Raw genomic sequence first — 27,506 nt, forward strand, 5'->3', positions numbered from 1 at the left:
ATTTTTTTAAAAAGTGGCCTAAAATGGATATAATATGCAAGTAAGAGCTCATCTCTATTAATACAAACTTTCTGTACTCATATACTATCCTTTATATAACCCCCTTTTTTCTTTCATCTGCAGAGTTTTGAGCAGTAGTTTCAATCAAGCCCTCCAGTACCACATCAAGTTTTACCTTAAAGCACTACATAAAAATCAACAGGATTTTTGCCATATATTTTTCTGGCGTCTATCTTTCATCATAACAACAGTGCAATGGAAACCAATGTTGCACATGAAAATTCACACCAAAGTCAACAAAATAAATGCTCATTCTCACAAAAAGTTGTATTACATTTTTGATGTAAAGAGAAAACACTATGTGTATGACTAGATGCTGAATTAAAAACCAAGGCAAAAAGGAGAAGATTTCCAGCAAAGTTTGAGATGTCGGGCAAGTTGAAAAATGCTCCACATGAATCCTAAAGCAGTAAAAAGACTGCTCAGGTAAAGTGTTCTCCTCTATCCAAACACGCATGCTGGGGGGGGGGGGGGGGGGGGGGAGGGGCGGAGAATCACAAACTCCTTAATAAATGTAGTAGCAAGTTGTGTCCTAACCATTAACTAGCAAGATCATGAAGTTTGGACTGAATACAGTCCAGTTCAGCCATGCACTCAAATAAAAGGCAAAAAGAAATCCATAGTATGAGAGAAAGTAGATCAATCTGTAATTCCAAATAAATATTTCTCTCTCAAAGTTTATCCAACATTACCAGAATTTTCATGCTTGACAAATGTGAGATTTTTCTCAGCAGCCAAAAAAAGTTATAAACAAAAGCAACAAGAAAGAAATGTACTGTATCACAACCACACAAAGCACTGGCAGTGCCACCAAAGAATTTGACATCGATGTGAACACAGTTTCAAGCAACCCACAAGTCAAGTTACAAGCATTAGAAGATTAAAGGTGAGTCTCCAAACTAGCAGTAACACGATTCCATAAAATACATGTATTTTCTTAGAATCTACTCTTGATAACAGGTTCGCCTGAAGAACAGGTTACAAGACCCTTTTCCATTTAAATATCTCATCAGTATCACAGCTGCTGTCAGAATGGCAAAATGGTTGAAATCCTTGATAGCTCTTGTCCTCTTCCCAGTCCAACCTTTGTTCTTACTCACTGCCTCTTCTAAGCTCTTCACTAGCTATCTGCTACCAGGTAAACTCTGTATCAGTCTGGAAATTATATACTTCTCACATAACAATTCTCCTCGAAAGACAACTGAAGAGACTGATGAAATTTGTATACTTCTTTTTTTCCACATGCTAACATCCCTCCCTCCTCCCAGATTTGGAAGACTCTTTGATTGCTTACATTTCCTTCGTTTTATTTGAATCTCATTTGATCGGCAGCTTGAGGAGAAAGGAGAATACGCTTTCTCAATGCTCTGTTAGGGTTCTCTTTATTCTTGCCAATAAGGGGAGCTTTGCTACAGTCTGCCCAGTTTCCTTCTTTGCACTGAAGAAAGAAAAGTTTAAGTTATGTTACCTTCATTCACAAAACCCTGTAACAGGCTTCTCAGCATCTGTGAAGTTAGTCTAATGAAACTGAGGAAGTATCAAACTAATTTTTAATGACAAATTTTAAAAATAACATAAAGAACATTACAGGTAACATACGAACATATGATTTTTAAGCCATTGTTTTCCTCTCCTCCATTAGTGTTCACAAAGGACTCTCAACAAAACAGCGTTATAGAAGGATATGCACAAAGTAGAAATCACAGCTATTTTTTCCTGTCTTCACACACATACAAATTTCTCCACCCAGACACATTAGGTGTCATTACAGACTGTACAAATCTTCAGAGCAGTGCCATTTTCTTGGTAACAGTTTGTTAAATTCCATTTGGAAACATCAGCATAATTCTGGGAAAGTAACTAATTGTTCTGCAGAGTGTTTCTTAAAAAGAAAACACCCTATGACAATATTCAAACAGATCATTAGAAGAAAGCAATCTGGTTTGGGGAAGTTCGTTTGATCCTGGAATTTTTACAGGCACAGAGAAAAAGAGGAAAAGAATCTGAAAGCATAATTAATACAAATCTCCATCAATCTCCGTCTATGTGCATTCCTAAGTGTTGACAGTAAAGTTTAGATGCAACAAACGCTATAACAATGCCCAGGCCACCAGTACACTAAATCTGAAGTCCCCCCAGTCTCTCTCATATTTACACTTCAAGGACAACATTTGGTGACCATGTTGCAGTAACCTCACCTGACCATTTCCAATATATACAGTCAAACCACATTTTTGCAAGAATTTTAGTTTCTCAAATCTTGTCAATGAAGTGTGCATCCACCTACCACAGAGTCCAACAGTGCCAGTGAACTCTGACAGATCTGAGAAGCTATTCCATAGTGCCAGAGCAGTGATGTTCCCAGATGACACTAAGCAGACCGGCACCAAGGGCCCACCTCGGCAGCGTGTTCCCAGCGGTCATCCTGCACAGGACGCTGCGAAGATGGATCAGCCTCAGCAGTTTCACACAGCTGGTTATGGAAGCTCAGACAGTCACAGAACTGCACTGCCACTAAATACCTGCCACTAAATGTGCTGGGCTCTCATTCCCCTTATCATGTCTAAAGTAAGTGACTTTGTAATATGAGACCAAGATAATATTTAGCTAGTCAGGAGAAATGCCGCAAACTCCCACAGCTATAGATGAGTCTTTTTTTGTGGCTTTCTGATTTTTTGATCTTTGTCACATGCTACAATTCACCTTTGGTCCTCAGGAGATGGAAAGGGAAGGCTACTGCTACTAGCAAAGTAGCAGCCATGCTACTTTGGACCGGAATCATATTAAGTAACAGGCTAACGAGTGGTTACAGACTCCGGCAAAAGAAACACACTGGCCAAGGAAAGCCCAATTTGGCTCATTCTAGAAACACAGTAGCTAGAAAAATAGCCCAGCACTGAGATTTATAGAAAACTACCGGAATAAACTCTTACTCATACGAAAAGGAGATCTGCAACTGTACAACACTTTCCCCACCAAAACAGTATATAAATTGCAAGTCAGCCCATAATTCTTACAGGTGTCATGAATGAAGTACGAATCTCTGTACTAAACATTTATATAGTAACTCAGCAAGAAATTTAAGTTCTAAAGCTCTTTTAAGCTCCCATCCTGAGTTTAGACACCAATTACGATTGCCCTGGTCACTGTCTATTCATATTCTTAGCTATAAAGCTGAATTTAGTGCAGGGAGTTTTGCACTTCCAGCCTCTCCCTTCTCTCCCAACACATTAACCAACTCCTCCTGATTCACAGAGAATTCGGGCACCTCCAAGGTTCCATTCTTACTGAACAAGTACACTCCACAGCTAAACAGCAGCATTATGACAGTGCTTACCCTTAAAATTCTGGCATTAAAAAACCATCCAAAGACATAGAAAGGATTGGGTTTTTAGCTCTTAAGATTAACATCAAAAGAGGAACATTCCCAGAACACTTTGTTCTTGAAACAGTTGTTCTTGAAAACAATTCCCTATTATCTTGGATAACCAAAGTGAAAACTGACTTCAGAAAAAATATTTTAATACATATGAAGTACAAATAACTGTTTGTCAACTTTAATATACTAGATAATTCAGGGAATTTATTACAATGAATTTCAATGAGTTACAAGCAATAAAAAAGGTAATCAAAACTTTTACTTTCCAACAGAATGCAGTTACTGTTTCATGTTACAACATGCAGAAATTACTTCTATTATCCTTTGTATGTTAGGCAACAAAAAGCACCTTACCTTATTCTCCACTGTCTGAGCACAGAGGATTAAAAACAAAGTATTAGGCAGAAACTGCAAGTGTTTCCTACCAAGAAAAAACCAAACCACTGCATCGATAACTTAACAGCTGTCCGGCATGCCATGCACACACTAGGGACACTTAATGAAAACTTATCCACATCCTTTTTTTTGCAAGCAGTCAGATCTCCAAATTGGAAACCTGAAGGCAGCCGTTCATTACCTCCTGCTCCAAAATGCAGAACTCAGCAACACAATACTGCAAGAGGAGTTACGATAGCTTGATTCTCCCTCGCAGTAATTCCCTCCTTGCCAATTACTGCACTGCAGTCTTCCTGAGGGCTATGCAAAATGCAAACCGGGGAGGACTGAAAGAGCCCAGGAAAGAAACAGTTACAGAAAAGTCCATTCAAATCACCTCATGTCTTATTAGTTGCAGCCTGAAAGGAATAAGTTGCAGAGTTTGGTGGGATCTCTTAGGATTCTCTCTGCTGTGCCTCCTCTCATGTTCCTGCCTTTCTTTTCCTTCATTTTTCATAGGATCATTTTGGGATTTTTGTGGCAAAACTAGAGTGGGTTGGGGAAAAAAAGATAAACAATTTTTAAGTTGTTTCTTATATTTAGTGACTTCATTGATTATAAGTTATATTAAAACTACCTTTTATTCTCATAATCACTAATATTTTAAGGGGTTAAAAAACTAAAAAAAAGGTCTTTTAAGGTTTGGGGTGTTTTGCGATTTTCTGTGTTTTGACAGGGAGGAGGGGTGGTGCTGCTGGGTTTTCTGCTTTTGCTGCTTAAATCAGGGAGTTTAGTCAATTAACTATTTTATCACTTTGATGCTTTCCCTATGCAATTAAAACTGCCATGATTACACAGCAGCGGCATTTGTAATTATTTCCCAAGTGTTCCACAACAGCAGCTAAAGAATACATCCGAATACTACGGAAGCTTTCACAGAAGGGTTGAAATTGGAAGGGACATCTGGAGATCATCTAGTCCAACCACCCTGGTCAAGGAGGGTCAGCTAGAGCCAGCTGCCCGGAACGGTGTCCCATTGAGTTTTGAGTATCTGCACAGAGAGTGACTCTACTACCACTCCAGGCAACCTACTGCAGTGTTTGAGCACCCCCACAGTCAAAAGTTTTTCTTGTGTTCAGATAGAACTTCATGGGTTTTTTATTTATGCCATTGCCTCTTTGGACACTAGAAGTCTAATTTATACTCGGGTTAGCTCCCCCGCCCCTCGCTTCTTCATTCTCCACAGCTGCATTTAAGAGCAAAAGGAGCAACAACGAGCGCTCAGTATCAATCAGCCAGTTGTTGGCTCATTTGCAACAATAGGCTCATCACCGCTTTCCACCCCTCCTTCCCTCTGCGCCCTGCAGAGCAAGGCTCAAGGCCAGATCTCCTAGCCCATAGCAGCCCAGCTGCCTACCATCAGCAACCTATTATTCCTTGAGATCCACGTCCTCCTTGGGGGAGGATCCTTCCCAGTCTTTTCTGGTTTGGCCTCACTGGAACATTAGGCGGGGCTGAACACATGCTGACAACGACATGGAAAGCTCAGGAACCTCCAGCAGCTTTTCAGCACCTCCCCACCTTCTGCATCTCCCCTCAGCAGAAGGGGCAGTGGCCAGCATTCAGAGCATGTTACACTGGGATAAGCAGAAGGGAAATGGGAGAGTTTGGAGGTAGATGCATCCTTTTGGGTTTTGGCTCACAGCAGTGAAAAGGTTGGTTGTTTCTAGTGGCATGTTTCAACAAGGTTTACGTTGGCCTTTTAAAGAAAAGGTAATGGGCAACATAGGTACAGACTCGCAGATACAATGAACATACATGCTACCCACTCCCCCACCCACAGATAGAAGAAAGATTAATTTCTCACAGCTGTGCACAAGTCCTTTGTTTACTCTTCACAGGGGCTCCAGAGTTTCCGTGCACTGAAACAGCAGTATTACTTTTTTCTTTTTCCCTAACATGGCTTAGTTAAAATTGAAATTCCTGTAATGGACAACATATACTCAGTTTAGGCTTCCAAACAAAGTTTTAGTTATTGTTATTTTAAGCTTGCCTCTACTAAAAATAATTTATTTAACACTAAAGGTCATCTTCAGTTCCAAATCTCTTCCCTGGTTTGTAGACCAAACATCACATACCACATTTAAAAAAATATGATAATGAATTTGAAAAGGGGAAAGGCCTGTTGGCTTTGAAACAGAAAAAAGTCAGAGGAGCTATCAGAGACTTTCAGCATGACTTAGGGCACTTCTGTACATTTCTATTCTCCTTCGCTGAGGAACAGATATAATGCCTCCTTTCTCTGACCTTACCTGGACACCTACCAAGTTCCCACCTCTTCACATACTTGTATATGTGTTACTTTGTATAATAGGACTTCAGTCTTAAGCTGGGAACTGTCAAAAGTGAAAAAATAACTAGAAATGGGGAACACAAAAGCAATTATATCTTGTTAAAGTTGGGGGAAAGAAGGACCAAAAGTATCCCTTTCCCCTAAAAACAGGACATAAATGGTAAAATAAAAGCTTGAAATATTTTTCAGTTTCCGCAGTTAGTGTGAAAGTAGTTCCTTAACAACACTTTTTAACCTGTTTTGCTTCCGGACACTGAGAATTACCTGAAGACAGCCACGTGCAGCCTAGTTGCGTTCTGGCTGGGATTCACACACTATCAAGGATGCACACAGCATTCCTTAGGAAAAAAAAACACCTAGCACTAAGTTAGAAGATGGGGTCAAAGAAGAAAATCTTACAGAAATAAGATTTTTGCTGCTTCATAAATTGTTCAAGGACCCGTGTATTCTTGGTGGGAGGGTAAGACAGAAAGAGAAAAGGCCAAGATAGTATCCAATGATTCCAGCAGACTATTTCCTCCTCCTGCACCCTTCAGGTGCTATGTCTAGATCACAACCTAGAAAGGACTTGTTATACTGTCACATGAACCTACAAAAAGAACTTACTGTGACAAGAACAGGAACTTCTGTGTATAAACAGCATCAACAACTCACATAATTTATTCCTTACAAGTAGTTCTTAGTCATAGTGCTTAACATATTTTCTAGTGTTATTGTAGCAAAAAGCTTATTTTGACCCTTTTTCCGCACAAAATTTTGAAAGAGTCTCTCTACCTTCCAGCTTTATAAAGCTATACCTGCTCTGAGGAACAGGCCACAGAGTAGTCCCAGAGCATCACCTACTGCTACTCTCTAAAGACACAACCCCTACCGCTCACCTGAAGGATTGAGGAATTTCCTATGTTCATGTCAAGAAGTTGAAAGGACCACGTTTCACTATTTTTATCCATTCCTAATTTACAGCTTAAACTGAAGGCAAACAGGACTACTAACTTTTTTGTAGAAGCATCATTTCTTTTCAAACTCCAGAAAAAGTAGAGTGGAACAAGGAAGGAAAGCACAACCTCAAACACGTTTAATATACTGTTCTAAAAGATTCAGGATGTTTTCTCCTCTTGCAACTAAGATATAATGTAGTTTCCCAAATTAGGCTGTGGCTGACTGAGGAAGCTGGCTACCACCTATGAGTTCTAATCATATTTTTAAGTTATTTGAAATAAAAAAATTAAAGAAATCTTTCCCTCAGATGTTTAATGAAATGGAGATAATAATTTGCTTACCTTCCTTGCAAATACAACAGAACTGATAAAACGAACCAAAAATTTATAAACAAACAAGCCTCCATATACTATCAGGCAACTTAATTCCATCAGGCAAAGAGTGCAGAAGAACTTGCTAAATAGTCCATTCTGATTGTGTGGAAGACGCAGAACAAGAAAGAGCAAGGCTGTAAGAGGGTTTACTTACAGAAATAAGAATGAAACTTGTTTGACTTTTGAGGTATCACCCTCATTCATAACTAAAGCAAGTCCAGGCACTGAAGACAATTTGTAAAATTAATACCATCAACTTAAAGATGTGAAAACACAAAGGAGAACAAGGTACTTTACAGTTTCATGCAATGATAGAAATACTACTACTACCAAAAAAAAAACCAAACAACCCCAACAAAAAACCCCAACTCACACAACTGCAATGAGGTTTCTAAATGTACATATTGCAAAAATATATACAGCAGAATAATTGTTGTTACCCACCTGTTTTACATGAAAAAAAAAAATCACAACACAAACCACAGGGACACACAAGACTGCAGTTTGTGCTTCCAATGGATTAATACATTGTCTCCCACTGCTGAGAGCTGGTCTTGATTCAGTTAAAGCCTAAGCACTCAGGCTTTCCTGCTGGGAAACAAACACGTCAAGTCTGTTTCAAGCATCTCCTATTAATATACAGAAACAATTCTCACAAGCCTGAAGGCAGAAAAGAGAAATAGTAGGTTAAGGTTGCACAAAACCGTAACAAACTATAGCAAATCAAAAAGCTGCACTGAGATTTATTAGTTCACTAGAAAATTCATTGCAAAAGTCTATTTACTTCATGAAGGAAGTCGCCACTGCCACCACTTAGTGAGTCAAGCTAATCTGCAAGAATGTTTTACATAATGGGAAAATTTTTATTGGCCAGAGGTTCACAGTGTTCTTAAATTTCCAGAAACTGCAGATGTAAAGATACTTCTGTTAACCTAAACCAAAACCAAGAAAAGAAACTATCTGAGAAGCATGCTCCATTTCACAACACAGGTCTAATTTTACTAGCTACTGTACTTCAACCTATTCACTGTAGGAAAGATTTACACTCTGATATAAAAAGAAGGAAATATGAACATTGAAAAAACAGGTAGTTTTAATACTACCACCAAATGATATTAAAACATATTGGCTACCACATCGTCACTATTTCTGAACTGTGATACTGAGAAATAAAGTAGTTTTTTAAGCTACCAGTTTTATTCTTGTACAAAATTAGTACTAGTGAAACAGTCAGAATGGATTTACAAGAAAGCACGATACCATCTTATTTCTTCCATTTTCACTTTACTGTGAAATAAAAGCGAACAAGAGAGCCAAGAATCCCTACAGTTGGTAGCGAACTGAAAGGTGTTCTTTCCTTCTTTCAGCAATGAAAATATGCTGCAACACAACTATAGCATAAAATCCAGTTCACTCAAACCAAGTAAAGTAGCTTGAATGAAGCTCAGTTTTCAGAGGGTGGATAACAGCTTAAGGATTATATTTAAAACTAAAGAGCAAATTCAAAACATTTCACAGCTCAAATATTATTCCCCTTATTCTGCTAAAAATGATCAATTTAAAAATACAGATTGTTCATATTATATTTTAGTTGCTGCTTTTAAAGTATTTTTAATGATACTTAAGAGTAAGTATTTTTTTAATTACACAACTTTTTGAAAAGAAATTGAATAAATATTTTGCTGTGGATCATAAATGCACAAGTATTAGGATTCAAGCTCTAAAACAGACTTTAAATTACAAGACTGATCATAAACTAAACCCTAATATGTAAAGTCTCAAAAGTGCAAAGACCACATTTTTTTTAGTACGGAAGAAGTACAACTCTGTTACCATGACAGTGTAATACAACTTTCCTAACAGGCCATAAAGCATTCGGGGGGCAAGTTTAGAAGCCCAAATTCAGAGAGTTAAATTCTTCATCTTTTGCCAACCCCTGGCGTTAGGGCTCCATAATGCAATATATGAACAAATGTTTCTGTGGTCCTTATTTTTTCATTTTACTTTTGGTGATGCAAGTCCTTTATAAAGCATTCTGTCCTACTGAAACATTTTTTCCACTCCACAGCACATTAAGACATCCTATCTCACTTTTCTTCTCATAGACAATTTACTTTACCTATGTATTTGCCAGCAAAAGCCACATTTGTGATTATGCAAGTTTTATCTTACTTGATGATAACAGAAGAATGAATGAAAAAGGCCTTCTGACTCCAATAACTATATACTCCTTTTTAAATTGAAACCTAGTAAAGGGGGCTGTCTCCACTGCACGCCAGAACCAACTTGTAATTATGGAGAAAGAAAAAAATAAGCGTGCAAAACAGAAAACAAAAAGCATGTTTCTTTCTATTATCTGGTGATGCACTCATTCATTTGAAGGCCTAAATTCTAGCTCTGGAGCATACAGACCAATACCAGCGATACCAGCTGCATTGCCCGAGTAAAAAGCGGTATCTCTGTGTTGTAATGACCAAAGCAATTTCTGCGAACCGTCCTGAGGACCCAACGGTGTCCACCAGTTCACACAGAAAGCAGACAGCAGCACAGCTTTTTAAGTTCCCCAGGATAGCTAGACACTTCTCCTCACCTGCAACTAGACTTCTCTTGTCAGTCTTGACAGCGCTGTACTTACGTGGACTTCATCATCTTTATCCACATACTGAATACCAGTCGTCACCCTCCATGAACTGGCAGGCTGCACTCCCTGTATGCCTTATCAAAAAACCACAGCCAAAACAATATTGGTCTTGTGGTCTTGCCTTAGGTTTTCCACCTAAGACAATTGCTACACTTCAAATCACAGGAGTAAGCACAGCTCCTCCTAGAGCGGTAGACATCTGGAAATCACGCTGGAGCAAGCTTAATCTGCTATTTTGCAAGATGGCCCTACAGAGATCAGAACCCCTGGAGCTACTGTCGTAAGCTAAGGTTGCACCATGAAAACAATTTCCTCAATTCAGACAGGAATATCATGCTACAGAGGTTTCAGTTGTTGTCTTCTGACAACGTATCTCCATGTGGTTTATGGAAGGACGTCCATTCAGTAATCCAAACCACAAAATGCACAATGCAAATTTAAAAAACAAACAACAAACCCCAAAAAACTAGACCAGAGGCAAAGGATGGATTAAAAAAAGAAATCCTTGCAGCAGCAACGAACAGCTGTGTTCTAGTCCAGCCCCTGATCCAGTCCTCTGGTGAATGGAAAAAAGGAGAGGATGAAGGCAGACAGAACAACACTACATACCTGAAAGACTCCTTTTTTTCTGTAATGGAGACTTTTGTCCTTCTACAGTGCTCTGCTTGTGGACATAAGAAGATAAAGCCCCTTGTATCACTGTTTAAGAACATTTGAGAGTTCTCTACTGACATACTGACTTTCCAAACTTTATACCTTCAGTCCAACTATCCACAAGTCGGAGTATGGACTGGAGACAACCCTGAAGCCTTCTCTGTTTAGACAACCACCAGAAACAGTTAAGTTTGGGCAAATTGCAGGCAATGGTATTACTGATTTAAAATGTGTAAAATTCCAAGATCTATTTCCCCTATGCATTTCTGTCTCATTCAGTATTGGTAGTAGGTCAGTTTTATCAGTTAACATAATCCTGAAAAGTCATCAGCCTGATATCAATTCTCATCCTGCCTGCTTTTCCAAAGTTAGTTAATTTGGACTGTCTAACTAGTTCTGCCACAGTCACAGCAAAGCTGCAATACTGTCACAAAGAAGATTGACAACTCTGATTATCTGCAGAAAGAATGACCCTGTCACCACCTAGTCTCATCCTAGTTATTGAAAACAGATTAATATCCTCCATTAGCTTAGAACAATGGAAGTTGAAGTCTTCTGCACTATTTTACAGCCATTATACACTGGCCTCTTTATTCTTGCAGTGAACATCTGGATATGTAGGGCGGTTTCATCAGAGGCCATAAGGAAACAGCATCTCAGAAGTCACTTGTATGCAAAGATTAAAGGTTTCTAAAAAACATTTCTATTTACAGGAAAATGAGTAGAGACCAGAAGAACAAAGAAACAACAGCAGTTTAAGGGAGCATCATACAGGCTCAGGGAGCTCTAACAGGGAATAAGGCCATATAGAAACATATATTATTAAAACACTCTCTAAACGCTCTTGTTTCTATTTTACTTATTGTATGCAATACTTGGCAATAGGCTCTGATGCTAGAGCCCTGGTGACTAACTACAGCCATTAAGATATTGGTACATCTTTATTTGGCCTTCCTACCTCTTTCCTGGAATTTACTATGCTTGTGGTAGTTAAAAAAACAAAACAAAACCCAAAAATCGTGGCTCCTTGGTTTTTACAGTTCGCAACGTCATACAACATAAAACTCGTGTTCACTGGTGTTTTAAACACTACCCAAGATACAAAGTGAGTTCCAGCACACTGCAGCTCCGGGTTTACTTTAGGAGTGGGGGAAATACACAATTTCATTTCAGTGCTGGTAACAGCATCAAGACCGACACATTGCATTTAGTCTTAACATCAGATTCAGGCATTTCATTTAAGATAATACAGGAGGCTGTAGGCCAAGTATTTTGAAGCTCAGTGAAATCTCAAATTGGGTTCAGCATTTGAAATCAGGAGAACAAGAGAAACTAAAGCTGCATCCTTGGTTGCAAGAAAAATGTAGGCTGTATGAAAACTCAAAAGCAGTGAGCTACCCGATGCCACTGACCCCACCAAGGCCTGTTCATTTTGAACTTCAGTTCTCCAGAATACTTACAGGGGTTCCGAGTTTGGTATCCATCTGCAAACGTACTGAATTTTTTCTCTATTATTCAGTCCTTAAAATCACTGTTGGAAAATTTTAACTATCTCAGGAGCCAAAATAGATGCCTAGGCAGTATTACCCGAGATGATGACAGTTACCTGCATCTTCCTGCTCACTTTTCCAATCCATTGTGTGCTACCCTTGCAGCCATGTCCTTTAAACCAGACTGTTTCTCCTCAGTCCCCTAGACTCTTAATCAGGACACAGAAAGAATTGTGATAAAATACTATGGAGAAATTTCTAACGGCCCTTGCCATCATCCTGTTATCTTGCAGATGGTTTTTTTTCTAATTTTTCTGGAAAATAAATTTCATTACTCAGTTTCATATCACTCATATCACAGAAAACAAATCACAAGACCAAATACAAAAACCCTTTTGAATTGCATTTAACCTCAACCAGTTATCACAAACAGATGTGAAAGAGTTAACAGCTAATTGGGTTATGCATTATATCAGTTAGTTCTTCTAAAGAAGATAGAAGAAAGAAGAATTAATTACTTCATTTCTCTGGGCATCAACTTTTGTCACTTTTCCCTCCATATTGGCTACTGGAACAACACCCTCTTACTGCTTGAGACCATATGAAAAACATTTTCTCGTTATCCTTTTATCTCCCTTGTTAGTTTGATATTGTTTTATGGCTCAAACACACAAATCTTCTCCCTACACACTTGTGCCACTCTTTCTTACTCATCTTTAACACCGTCACATCCATGCAATTTCTTCTTAAATTTCAGATCATTAGCAATGTACTGATTTAGCCAAAGCAGTCTGTTGCTATGTGTCAGTGCAGAAGAAAGTAAAAATTAGTAATTCATGCTTGTTCCCTAAAAAGAAGATAACTTTACTGAATTCCTCTTAGACTCTAACATGCTTCCTATGCCATCTTACCTACAAATTTTCTGAATTCTTGTTGTCTTTATTTTGCTGCTGTTCTCTATTTTCCTGTTCTTCCTCCTTCACTTCCTAGAAATACTGAATTTTATCAGTTCAAGTTAATCTTTCATAAGCTGCCTCCTTCTTCCATCTTTTTAACCAGCTCCTTCCTCTCTTGGTCAACATTAATAAATATGGATGCTTGTCTTGATTTATCAAGAGCTTTCCTGTACATGAATAAATTCTTGCATAGGAGTGCATGTCCCACGCGCCTTTCTCAAAAGACACCTGTGCAAATAAAATCCTTCATTTACGCCAAATCTCATATTTGATCATTTGTTCATATAGTATTTTTTTAAAAGAGAAATAAGTTTCACCACCCCACCCATTTTTGGTGGGTCTATCACAATACTGTTCTTATCACTCCCTAGACCTCCCCTCGTACCTTCTTCACCTAAAAATAAACATACACATCCTGAATACACTACAATACAGTCACTTCCTCCCTGACTGTCCTTGCTATGCCCCCTCTGATCAACATTCCTGTGGGACATGCTGTCGATGCCGTTTTGGCCGTAGGAACAATAGCTATTCCTCGATCTGGAATCTAAACACAGCAAAATACAATGACAAATTCTGTTAATTGCCAAGTCTTAGCCTGTAAACACAAAGGTAGTCTCCTAACCAGCTGAACGTCAAGGTAGGAGGGAAGAAGCAAGACTAGGTTTTGCTAATATTTAAGTATCTATTAATAGAGCGCAGAATACTATCACCCTTCTGTCTATACACTATCCTATGGCAATGTTAGAATCAAGGCTTTCTATTCAAGGTGACCAAGCACGACTTACTTTCTGCCCCATTCATTTCCGCCTTTGGTTTTGGCCTCACTTAGCAAGCCAATCACATAACTGAGGAATAGCAAGTTCATATTTGATGTGAAGTTGTATGGCTGGATGACATCATAACCGCTATCTTTTAATTGCCCCTTTAAGGGTTATTATTAGCAAGCTGTAAGTTATTATTAGCAAATCGATAAAATACTAATGGCCACACAACAGCTTGTCCATTTCTCCAGTTATCACATAACTGATAACTTTTCCTATTTGAGTTATTCCAAAATGGATGATTAAGAACAAAGAGAATCATCCCTCTGCCTGTCACTTCAACCTACTAGATTTTGGGGAACTAACAGCACCTGGCAATCACACATTTTAACCCTGGTCAAGGTTAGAAAGTCAAAAAAGGTTTTTGGAAACTTCTCAATTTCTTTTTTTGAAAACAGAAAATTATATGTGAAGTCCACTGGCTGCTGCACACCGCTTTAACAGCTGTTAAACTCAGGCCAAGTCTGTTAAGCTAGGCTTCCTGCTACTGGATCTGAAATTATTTAAACTTTCCAACCCCAAGAAGTGGATTTTTGCTAAGCTACTTCTTCAAAAGAAAAAAACAACCTCAGTTTCTTAAGAAAGATTTCATCTCTTGCATTTCTTGTTCAGTGCTACTTAATGCTACTAAACTTTTTTGCAAGCTGGTCACAATTACCTTGATTCTTTAAATCACACTAAAAAGGAGAGAGGGGGGTGGCTTCTCCTTACACCTGTAAGGAGAAGAGGGCTGTGGCTTCATGAACCCAATCTGAGGAATTTCTATCGCTCTTGACCAACACCATTTCTAAAAATGAGGGGTTTTTTTCTACTTGCAGCCCTGTGGTGTGGGAGAATTCAAAGACCTCAGCAACCTTGTCTAGCTATCTTTGAAGGAGTCCTAAAAGCAAGGAGTATTTAACAAACATACTTGCTAATGCACATTTTTTTTATTTAATGTGTATTTCAAGTCTAACTATTGGAGAGTGAGTCAGGTGTCCCATCATGGGTGTTTAGTACGATATTAGATGCCCTAAAATATCCAAGACATGTGCAGGATTGGCAGGTAAGAGTTTGCCCATATGGAAGATGGTACACTTTTGGAGCATCACCTTCAGACCACCTGGGATCACCTACAGCACTGAAGATGGTACTCAGTGCCTCTGTGTGTGGGCACCATCTTTGTTCCCTTAAGTTTTTCTAAAATCACTAGTCAGTCAGGGCTCAGGCAAAGGAATACTATTATCTGTTTAAGTTAAAACACTGGTTTTTTAAAAGAAATGCTAATTTACAGGGGTCAACAAGAAGACAGGAACTCAAATACTAGATTCATGAGAGTGTTATTGCTGTAATGGTCATTCTAATTAATTTCTGGATTTTTAAATCAAGTATTTCTTGACACTGAATTTCTTTAGTGCTGCAGTATCCCCATCTACGTGATAGCAGGGCATGAATGTAACACAGAGTCAACACTTAAACAGATGAGTTACAACAGAGGCAGCTGCTAAAATCTAAATCATCCATGCAAAAAGCATATGATTTATTTCTTCCATACCTCCTTCCCATGGAGACAGCCTGTCTTTTTAGTATCTTATCTATCCATTTCAAACTGAAAAAAAAAAAAACAAATCCCAACATCTTAGCAAGTATCCCTGCCTTTGGAAAGTATTTTAATAAAGAGAAGTCCTTTTTTTTAAAAAAAAAAATACAGCCATGAAAAGAGTTCTAGGCAGAAGCCTGCTTCCATTAGGTATATAAATATTTCAGTCCCAGCAGCACCATCTAATGGAGAGCTCACCAATTTTTCCCCTTCTTTAACATGACAAACATTTTATTTTGGAGGTGTTAACAACTGATACTTTAACACATGGCCTATTTAATACTCTATAAAAACTGATTAGCTACAAGAGAAGCCAAATCATTTCTCCACAGACAGCAATCAGAGAGTCCTTTTCTCCCCACAGACATTACATTCACATACAAATTTACTAAGTACAACAGGACATTTGTTTAATCAGGAAATAAGATTTTAGTAAGATTTTAGTTAGAAATACTTTTTTTTTTAAAAAAAAAACAGCACCTGTGAAGCAGCAATACCAGCTTAAAAATACAGCTACCTTAAGCACATTTAAACTTTCCCTCTGAAAGCAGAGCAGATGTCAGTACCTCTAAAGTGTAAGGAACATGGACAAACCTGGACCTTAACCATATCAACAGAAGTCACTACCCACACCTGCTTAAGATGAAGTTAAGCATTCCAAGACATCTTCAGGTTGCACTTCTGCTAAAAACATACTGTGGGACACGGGTAGCAAATTATCGTAAGCATCAATAAAGCATGTAGCACGATGACTGTTGGCAACTCCCACTATTTATCTAATTAACATTTTCTCATGCAAACAATCATGACAGAACTTATGTACGAAAGGGATCTATTAGAAGTAGTATTTTCTCTTCACTGCATTTTGTCCTCCTTGTTCTTTATATAAATTACAACATTGCAAGTAAGGGTTCAACTACTTTGAACTTTCCCAATTAACTCAGCATATGGACACTCTTGTTCTGGAATAACTGCCTTTTTATGTATAGCTCAAAAGATTTTCAAAGTCTGTCTGCCCTATCTCATCTCAGAATACTCAACTAATACATTGAGAGATCATATTAAAAAAAAAAACCACCAAAAGTCTTACTAAATAATTCTGCAAAATTACAGCATCATACTTTGGCTATATGGACTAACAGCTTTATTTACACAAACAGGACAATTCCAAGCTTTGTCCTCATTTATTTTGAGAGAATCTCCTCAGCAAAAATATACAGAATGCAGTGGGTGGATATTTATTTGCTTGTCCTAAATCTTTCTTTAAAAAACACAAACAAACAAAAAAAAACACAAAAAAACCCCACCCATACAAACAACCAGAGTAAATCCCCCAAAACTCCCTCAAAATCTTACTGGTCAAAATACTGTGAGTTGCATGTCTAAATAATCCTTTTCAAAAGGAAAGTGAAGTTTTCAGGAATTTGTAAGAAGGAAAGAGGAGTAGGGGAAACTTATGGTCCCAGGTATTGAAAAATAGCTGATGAAGTACAACACACAAATAACAATAAACTTGTTTTATCTTCCTAGAGATTGCCAAGGGCATTCTTCTGCACATGCTCCAAAAAAGTGTCAAAATACCTTGCTATAACACAGATACAAAAAACCCTGCCAAACAGTATGAGCAACACAACAGCAACATCTACTAGCTGAACTACAACACAGGATCCATTAGTATTTCCATTACATATCAACACCATGGGTGATTAGTGAGACATATTTGCTAATCTGAAATATAGCATGCTTAGGTTCTGTAGATAGAAACATGATTCAACTCCTGACGGAAAACAGAGAGAGAAGCTACTGCTGACTTCACGTGATACTACGTATTATTAACTTCAAATGAAGTTAGCTCAAATCCTTTTTTTTCCCCTCCAAAATTCTGAGTTTTGGAAGGCAATGAAAATACTACTGCAGCAAAGGGTTCCAAAACGCTAGAGATGTGCATATGCAAATCAGCAGCCTTCATTTATTTAGGTATCCAACTTCCTTCTACCCAAACTGGCAGCCAAATGGTAGCATTCCGAGTATGTCATTTTACAACCACAAGCACTTTACCTTTGGCACCTATTGAATGTAGAACTGGTATCCTAATCAGGTTCAACCACAACAGTCATAACAATAAAAAGATTCCCAGGCAAAAGCACAATGCTCCTCTCTCAAAGATGTTGTGCTGAACAGGAAAGAGGACAGTGAAAAGGATGGAATGAGAGAGCATGTGTAGATTTAAAGATGTGTACTTCAGACAATAGTAGGGTACATCATAGTGACCTGGAAGAGAAGAGCCTGTTAATTCACCTGGAGTGGGAGGTGGGGCGGGGAGGGAATCAAAGAAGCAGGTAGCTACAGAGAGGTCAAAGAAAAGTGGATTTGCAGATAAAAATTATTAGCCAGAAGTGTGAAAGTAAGTACAAGTCTGGAAACAAGTTTTTCAAGAGAAAAGTAATGTAAATGGAAGTAAAGTAAAGGGGAAAATGCAGTCACTTTGCTCAAGTGCAAGGATGAAACCACCTTGGAATAAAAGTCATCCCTTAACAAATTGAAATTACAAGAAAACTGACCGAAACCAGTTCAAAATAAGCCACTTCTAAGAATCGGAGGAACCAGCTTAAGACATTAAGAGCGTTTATACTGTTTGGCCAAACAACTTAAGATGGAAGAGAAGCACAGCATGGACCAGAGCTTTCCATTAGTAGCTGAAGAGCATAAAATGAGAAAGAAGAGTCACTTAGGATGGCTTAAAGGAAATTAAAACAAGACCAAATTGAATGAAAATTGCAAGGCTATACTTCCTATGCAAAATCAAGACTTACATCTGAGAGCCATTAAATAAACAGAAGCCACAACACTCAAGGAAACCTACTCTCAGAAGGTTCCTCTCTGTGGAAAGACAGAGAGAGGGCATAGTCAAACTGGTACAGTACACATCATCTCCACTATAAAAACCCCTAATAATTGTTCTAATTATCTCCCTCTCAAGTACATGGATAAGCTTACAAAACAAAATCCATTCACATTGCCAAAATTTGGTTTATAAGCTGGGCTTTGCTGTTAGAAAGTTATTTTAGGCACATTTTTCGTGAAAGCTGGTTCCATAGAATAAGAAAAAATTGTTACTTTTCTAGAACATCCAAAGCAGAAAGTTGGGACAAGTACAAGCACCAGAACAGCTACTACTGACAAATCCCGTCATGTACACTCAGGTTTATACAGCACTGCATGTTTGCTGTATGCAACAATGGAAGAGTCTGAAGCAAATACTGTTTCCTGTCCCACGATGCTGATGGTGCAGAATGGTTCAGCACTGCAGAGGAGAGAGAACAGGATGCCTCTACACAGCACTTGCAATTCATAAAATCGTATCATAGAATGGTTTGGGTTGGAAGGGACCTTAAAGATCATCTAGTTCCAACCCAGGGACACCTTCCACTAGATCAGGTTGGATGGGGCTTTGAGCAACCTGGCCTTCAACACTTCCAGGGATGGGGCATCCACAACTTCTCTGGGCAACCTGTCCAGTACTTCACTACCCTCACAGTGAAGAATTTCTTCCTTATATCTAATCTAAATCTACCCTCTCTCAGTTTAAAGCCATTACCCCTTGTTCTACCACTACATGCCCTTGTAAAAAGTCCCTCTCCAGCTTTCTTGTAGGCCCCCTTCAGGTACTGGAAGGCTGCCACAAGGTCTCTCCAGAGCCTTCTCTTCTCCAGGCTGAACAACCCCAACTCTCTTAGCCTGTCATCATAGGAGAGGTGCTCCAGCCCTCTGATCATCTTCATGGTCGTCCTCTGGACCCGCTTATCAACAGATGATGCTTGTACTGCCCTGCTGACTCTCAGCATGTCATCATTTTTATGTCCTCAGATTGTAGGAAAGCGGCACTGTTCCCATTTTATTACAGACCAGGAAAATGGTCTGTATATGGAGCCAGAAGCCAGACACACATAAGCCACTAACTGCATCAAAATTATTCTCAGAACTCCCAGTCACCACCATGTAACCCGAGCAGCATCCAAGTATCAGTACTCTTTTCTTCCCCAGCACATCATCTATGCTTAAGGAAACATCTATCTTGATAAGATGCTCAGCAAGCATCTCAACATCAAGTTCAAATGCACCAGAAAACAATAAACAAAACAACAGTGGAAGAAGCATCAGCAGACTCTATGTCTTTCCTCATCCTGGTAATTGTCCTAACCACTAGACTGAGACATCGTACTTCCTCTTGCTCTGTTTCTCAGGCACACTGAGTTTTGATCATTCCTGGCATAGCAGAAGAGTTTCAAGAGAAGGAAGTGACACTCCTCTTAATTGGCCTGTGGCTTGATGATGAGAATACTCCCCAGGGAAGTAGGAAACTGGGATTGGAATCCCCCTTCTGCCCCTGGGACTCAGGCATGATGTCACATCACTCCACACTGCAACAAAGCCCCTTGTCGGTTTGGCCCTAACTGAATGACTTACAGTACACACATCTACAGGAGCGAAAAAAAAAACAGCCTCCAGGTCTCCTAGATTTTACACTGGTATCTTCAAAGGACCATCTTCTCTTTCTTGATAGATGTCAAAGCTTGCAGGAATGAAGTGGCAGCCAGGAAGGCACTTCTTATCTTACAGTGGCATCTGCAACATGCTTTTCAAGACAGACCAAATCAAAATAACTCTTTTTGCTAGATGCTTAAGAAAGCTGTAAAGACTCATGGCATTTCGAGCTTGTCTTGAGTGGGCATTTCTTACTTTATTTACAAAAAGATGTTTTTCATATTAATGCAGAAACCACAAAGTCAGACAAAAGTTCAGTATTACTCCAAATATTAAATTTTTCTAATTATGAGCTTCCATACAGTCATCATTAAAGCACGTAAAATAGAAGTTTCATTACTTCTTTCACTGTTTTTGACTGAAGCATTTGCTACGTATACTGTATGTGAAAAGATATATTCACTTCAGAGCATTAAACTATACTAGAGAATTATTAGCAATTTTTATCATTGTAAATAATCTACAGAATGTTTCCTCTATACATTAGAGAAATTATTTCATAAATGATCATTTAATGATACTATATAAAATAATACTGGAACTATGAAACATTCCAACTTAAAGCACTCCTGCAATGCCCATTGCAGTTCTAATGCCTGCAATTTGCAAAAATTCAATCTTGATGTCAAAGGACACAATACCCCAATTTTCAGCACAAGGAGGGAGCCAGGGATAGAAGCCGTCACACATGTCCAATACTGAACTTCAGCATCCACGAACACGTTGAGACTTCCCTTCCCATGCTGCACTTGACTAGATGAACTGCAGAACTTGGAATTCTGCTAAAATCACACTTTACACATGCAGAGTAAAGCAGCAGGGAAGAACAACAGCATGGAAATCAAAGGCTTAACATTTTTTGGGGGGTGGAGAGGATTAGTGACCTACAGTTGCTGTATATAATTTTAGAGACACTCACCCTGTTAACCTAGTTACAAAGCCAACAGTCAGTAGCAATTGAAGTCACAGTGGCAACGATATTTTGCTGTCAGTGCTCCAGCAGAAAAGATCTCCAGGAAGAAAACAAAAACACCCTCAAAGACTATATAAACATATATCTCTCTCTCTCACAATTCCCAATACCAAATAACCTTTTGCCTTATTTTCTCCCTAAGTTCTAAGATCTTTCTACTGTATACTTTCCTTACTGATTTTCTAGGGGCTTTTTTGTCTTTTTTTCCTTTTCTCTTCTTTCCCATCAGAAGAGAGCACTTCTTCCTACTTTCCAGATACGTAATGATCTTTCATTTTAAGTTGCCCCCCCTTTCCTCCCAATTCTCCAGTCCTTTCTCTTTCTACCTTAAAAAAAAGGGCATAGAAAAACTGAAATATGTTTGTGATTTGTCAGAACAAACATACACTGACTTTAAACTATCCATTTATGAGGGTATGGGCTTCCAGCAGGCAGATCTGGGACACCAGTTATATTCTCTTTGCCAGCCCTTCACTGCTGTAGTTTCTATGTCACCACTTCATCACCACAGGTTAAAAAGTATAAGATAAAACCTAGCATGACTACAGGACTACAGCACTCTCTCTTGTGCTACAATCACACATCTATTCTGTTGCACAAAAATACACAACCCTCCCTCCCTTGGCTCCTCTTCCCCATACCACATCTTGAAATCTCCAATTTCACTCTCTCCCACCACTTTTGGTGTTCCTGAGCCACACGCCAAAAATGCCAGGAGGTTTCAAATACAAGCATCATATTCAGAAAGTACCCACCCACAGGCATCAAAAAAAAAAAAAAAAAATTAAGCCTTGGCAATTCTTTAAAGGAACTGTGCACAAGAGCACAGACATCTGAAACCAATGTGTAATGAGCAGTCTTCATACATCATAAGATTCAGCACCTTCAATTAAGAAACACTATTATAATAAAAAAACTAATGAAATACAGTTATTGCATCATCTAAGATATCACAGATCAAAACTTGTTATTCTTGCAGTATCTATTCATACAAAGCCAGTTTAGGATATTGGACTAGATTTAAGTCATTCCTATTTTTAAACTGCCTTTTCATCTGCAGAAGAACTATGATCGTCAACTTATCACTTTATTTATGTTCCAGTGGTTTAACAACAAAAGTTAAAAATTAAGATTTCTGGCTTTTTGTATTTCAGCATTGCCATATCTATTAATAGAACAGCTGGACTTCAGCATTGAAAAAACCTGTTCCTCTTCTCTCACTTAAAAACTTTTCATTATGGACAAGAACAATGTAAAGATCTAAAATACAACAAGATCTTGAAATCATTTAGAAGACAAACTGTATTAGCATGGACTGGTAAGACTTCATGATGAATTTTTTGTCACTGATGCTAACTACTGCCATCTTACACAGTTTTCCAAGGTACCAACAGTAAATATGCTTACACGATGATCAAATTCTCTGAATCCATACAAGAATGGCTTCTCAAAATTGGTATCATCAAACTTAATTGCAGAAGGACTTCAGGAAAGCCTAAAGACTGAGTCATTTAGCACCCTCTTTTGATTAGAATTAATTTGCTTTGCTACGGAATGCACTTTACCCTTCTATATTCTAGGTCCAGGTATTATCGGAAGCTTCTCATCAAGTCATATTTCAGTAAAACACCTACCATTTTCATGTTGGAACAAAGCAACTTTAATAACCTCATAGTGCCGTCTGCTTGCAATGTCCAAACTCATGATACATCAATGTTTCCGTTATCAAGCTTTATGACAAGGGGTTTCCCAGTTCAGCCATAAAAACTCTGATTCAGTCCAAATGTTCAAGTATTTCTCGTCTTAGAACAAAAACCCTCTCCCTAATCACAATAAATAACATTTACATCTATGTTAGTCCATACACAGTGTGTAGGGATTGCCATTTATTGACTCTTTTACCCAAATGGCTCATTTTAAAGGACAATATACAGTGTATGTTATGATCTCTTTAGTTCTAACTCTAACGATCAGTGTAGCCTTTAAATCCAAGGCTTCTATGCAAGACAGTAGTTATTTTAAATACGGATTTTTACTAACTATTTCAAATTATACTATTTCATTTGTCTAAGCTAAATACCGCTAGTACATCTCCACATCACACACTAAACTCCTTTTCGGTCTACGAATGCAAGTTCAGATTAGTGCACAATAATACTACGTGCATTCTACGGGACAAACCTGCAAGGAAAAATACACAGTTCTATTGAAGAAATAAAAAACGCATGAATTACAATACACAAGGCTCGGTTAGATCTCAACAAGCTAGAGAAGTCACTGACCTAAGGAGACTGCAAATTTCAAATTGTATCATTGGAACTTCCCACGTTTTACTACCACAGAAACAGAAGAAAAATGTCCTAACGCATAGTCAAGATCCACACAGAGATGCACATACAGTCTTTCATGTCACACACAAGCTCCGATCAGCAGAACACGAGATTATGCTTCTTAGCATTAATACCATTTCTCTTGTTTTTTCCGCAGATAATTCAGATCTTGGACTCTTGAAGATACAAATAAATCAAGATGTAAATGCCTTACCTTCCTATTTTACGAGCCGCTGCAGTTCTCAGATTATGAGTCAGTCATAGGTTCATCTGCAGAGGAATGACTCAGTATAAACTTTTAAACACTCGTTATTTTTTCTAACCTACAGCACGGTAATTAATTTAATATATTAAAACGCGGTGCTGCAAAACAGCGCATAAAATGAATGGCGTGAAAACAAAACACTTTTCTTTCCGCTCACGCCAGGCAGACGGGCTTATAGCGCAGGGCCGTTGTAGGCAGACAGACTTTATAAAAATATAACTCCTTCCGCACCGACTAGGGGCAGCTCCGCACCAACGGCAAAGGATTCTCCCCGGCGGCGACGGCCGAAGTCCCCATTGCCCGGGAGCCGAGCGGCCGCCGGCGCAGGCACCGCCACCGCGGCGCAGAGCGGAGCGGAGCCGCCGCAGAGGGCAGCCTCGGGAGGTGCAAAGTTGCGGGGGGCCCCGCGCTCGGCACCCAGGCGCGGCGGCTGCCGGCAGTGCCCCTTTAAAGGCCTTCGGCCCGCCCCCAGCACTGCATATGGAGGGAGCCAGGAGCGGAGCGAGGCTTCTGCATTCAAACGACACATCAAACGCCGCAAGCGCCGCCGCGCCGCCCGCCCGCCCGCTGCCGCACGGCTCCGCTCCGGCCTGCCGGCCGGCCTCGCCTCGCCTTCCCTCCCCGACACGCACGCACACACACACCGCGGGGCGGAGGGGGGAGACAGCCAGAGGAGCGGGGGGAGGGAAGAGGGGAGGCAGAAATAAGTAAGTGAAAAGGGGGCACCTGCAAAGCCCTGGAGTGCGAGTGCGTCCGGGCAGGCAGAGTCCACGCCGCCCCCGCCGGAGGCTGGTCTCTCCCCGGGCACCAGCCGCCGCCAAGATCCCGGCAACAGGCTGCGGGTGAAGCGCGCTCGGCCCCTGCCTGGTAGCAGATGCCTCGTATCAGCGCCGCGCCGCCGCCTTGCCCCTCGCCGGCTCCGCGGTAGCACACCCCCTCCCCCCGGGCTCTCGCCGCCGGCCCAGCCCCGTCCCTCTGCCTCGGGAGCCCGAGTGCGGGCAGGCGAGCGCGGCCGGTGCCGGAGCCCTGAGCGGGAGCCGCTGCCACGGCGGCGGTGAAGCGCCGGCGCCCTCCCCCCCCCCCTTCGCCGCCGCACCGCGCCGCTCCCCGGGGCGCGCCGAGCCCCGCGTTCGCCCTACCTGCGAGCGTGTGAGGGAAGCGGGGCGGCGGGCGGCAGCTGGAGCCCGGCGAAGGCGACCGCCAGCCCGACGGAAAGTCCCTGCCGCTCAGCGCCGTCTCCCCCCGCCCCGCACTTCCTCTCCCGCCCGCTCAGGCTGGAAATCCCCGGCGAAGCCCGCTGCTCTCCCGGCTCCTCCTCACACACACCGAGGGGCGGGCCTGGCCGAGCCGCTCAGCGCGCAGGCGGCAGCCGGGGGCCGGGCCTGCCCTGCCCGCCTGCCCCGGCTGCACCTGATGCTGCCGTTACCCGCCCCCCCCCCCCCCCGGCTCCGCCGCCGCGGTCACAACCTGGGGAGAAGGGGTCCCGCGCTCCCCGCCCGGCAGACGGAGCCCGTCCGGCCCCGCGCCTGCCGGCCCTCCGCAAGCGGCGAAGGGGGCGCGGGGTGGGCTGTGAGGAGACGGCGCGTCCCGCTCGGGGCGGGGGGGTGGTGCCGGGGGAGCCGTGCCGAGGCTGGCCCCGCCGCTGCGGGGGCTCGGCCTGAGGGCGGGCGTTGCTGCGCCGGCCCGACCGTTGGGGCACTGGGGGAAGGGCGGGAGTGCTGAGGAGGGGAAGGGCGCGGGGAATGGCGCCGGGACGCGGGGCGCCGGGAGTGGGGGATCGGCGCGGCAGAGAGCCGCTTGCTTCCCCTCTCCGCCCCGAGGGAGGTGTGAGCAGCCCCGCACAGAGGGTCGCCTCGAACACAATAGCCTTTATTTAAAGAAAAAAATGCCACTGGGAAAAAGGGGAGGGAGGAAGAACCGCGGGGGGGAGGGAGAGGAGGGGGAGAAGAGTCTGGAAAAGATCAGAAAAGAGCAGCGAGCCAGAGCCGTTCGCCCCCCGGAGAGGGCGACCGCCTCAGGGAGGCCCGGGCCGGCTGCAGGCTGGGAGCTGCCGACCGTAGGTGGCAACCCCGAGTCACCGGCCGGCGGGGCGGGGAGTGTGTTCCCTTCCCCGGCGTCCCGAAGGCGCGGAGGTGCGAGAGGCACCCGTCCCCCTCCTCAGGCGGCTCTCCCGGCAGCGGGGGAAGCGGAGCGACGCTGACACCCGATAGAACCTGTCGCTCCGGGCGGCCAGGTTAAATGCCTGTATCGGGCTGCGCTTGTACCGCGGCATGTCCTGATCAGGGCAGATGCCCGGCCGGTACCGGCGGCCTCGCTTTTACGCGGGGCAGCGCTGTGCGGCTTGTCATCTCCCCGCGGCCCCACCGCGCTGCGGGGAGGGGAGAGGGAGAGGCGGCTCTGGCGCAGAAGCGGCGCGGGGGGCTCGGCCGGCGCCGGAGGGGCTCAGCCGGGGCCGGGGGGGCTCAGCCGGCGCCGGCGGCAGCGCGGGCCGGGGTCGGTTGGAGGAATTGCCGCACAGGAGGCTTCGGAGCTCCGGGTGCAGCGATGGGGCTGGTAGGTCAGGGAGCCGGGAGAGCCGGAGCTGTAAGGAATGTGCGGAGCTGAACACGGAGAAATGTGTGGTGTTTGGCTAATTTCAGTGGGATGAGGTCACCGTCCTTTTTGGACGTTGTTTATCGAGGGATCACTAGGGAGGAACAGTTGGATGCGTGATCCTGAACGGACAAGCTTTGCGTCATAGTTGCCGCTTACAGCATCTCCCCGCGTCCCGAAATCCGTCCTGACCCTCTTCGGTCTTCATCCCCCGGATCGCTGTAACGCCCACGCCAACCTGCCCTGCAAAACCAAACATCTCGAGCTCCGGCTGTGTCCTCACCAGCCCCTAACACACGAAGGTTGGCTCGCACTGCTAATTCCCTCCTTGCGTGCTGGCTTTTTCCTCATCCCACTTCTCTGCTTTCTCTCTCCCCCCCCCTTCTCTCCCGCCTTTTGCTGCTGTCCCCAGTAAGAGGCTGGCTTAGCTGTCAAGACAACTGCGCCTTTTGAAATGATGCCATGAACCTGTGATCTAAGACCGATGTCTTAAATGTTCCCATCACTTGTTCAAGATTGCTTAGCTCTGGACCGGCTGATAGCACCGAGCCTGGATTTCTCCAGCAGCAGGGCTGCAAATAAGTTTCTGTCAGAGACAAACCTGCAATTTCCTTCTTTGCCACTGTTTTTGCTGTTGTGTGTGTCCTCTTGTTTTGCCCTAAAAAAAAGAAAAAAAAAAAGGAAAAAACATAATAGGATTCCAGTGCCTGTAGCAGCTATACTAATGTATTCTTCCTGAAAAAGAGAAAACAAATTCTTATACCATCTAAAATATGTCAGAAGCTTTTCCGCATTTAAAAATGTCTGTAGCTGAAGGGATAAAGTGTTGATCTAATGCAATATCTACTGTTTCAAGTGCTTTGGTGGTTTTTTTCTTTTTCCGTATCATGACTACAGGATTTTAAAGATTTCTAATAGAGTTATTACAGCGAGATATGTCACCAATGTCTTAACTGGTTTGGAATTTCATGTTATAAGCAACGTTTTCACTGGGGCCTGAAATGGTGTGCCAATGCTGCTGCTACATGCTGCACGCCTCTGCTTAGCACTAGTGTTTAGAATATAGTTGTTGGAGGGATAGCTACTTAGAACAACAGAAATAATGGTAAAGATCATGGAGTAACTCTATATTTTAGTAAAATGATTTGAAGAAATAAAATAATAGGGCATTACATTG

General features: G+C 41.8%; 1 protein-coding gene across 4 annotated transcripts in view; it reads right to left on the bottom strand.

Moving 5' to 3' along the window:
* The window catches only part of TRAF3 (TNF receptor associated factor 3), a 66,483-nt gene extending 41,454 nt beyond the window's left edge, over nt 1-25,029 (bottom strand). For 3 of the 4 annotated variants that reach the window (XM_075151038.1, XM_075151037.1, XM_075151035.1), the window contains exons 1-3: nt 24,877-25,029; nt 24,464-24,601; nt 23,687-23,742 (exon numbers count right to left, since the gene is read on the bottom strand). The gene's annotated coding sequence lies outside the window, so the exon portion shown is untranslated. The remainder of the gene's footprint in view (nt 1-23,686; nt 23,743-24,463; nt 24,602-24,876) is intronic. The other variant, XM_075151036.1, reaches the window with a different exon arrangement.
* Nucleotides 25,030-27,506: the final 2,477 nt, after the last annotated feature.

The sequence above is a fragment of the Calonectris borealis genome, chromosome 5 (genome assembly GCF_964195595.1).
Source record: "Calonectris borealis chromosome 5, bCalBor7.hap1.2, whole genome shotgun sequence".
NCBI classification, from domain to species: domain Eukaryota; kingdom Metazoa; phylum Chordata; class Aves; order Procellariiformes; family Procellariidae; genus Calonectris; species Calonectris borealis.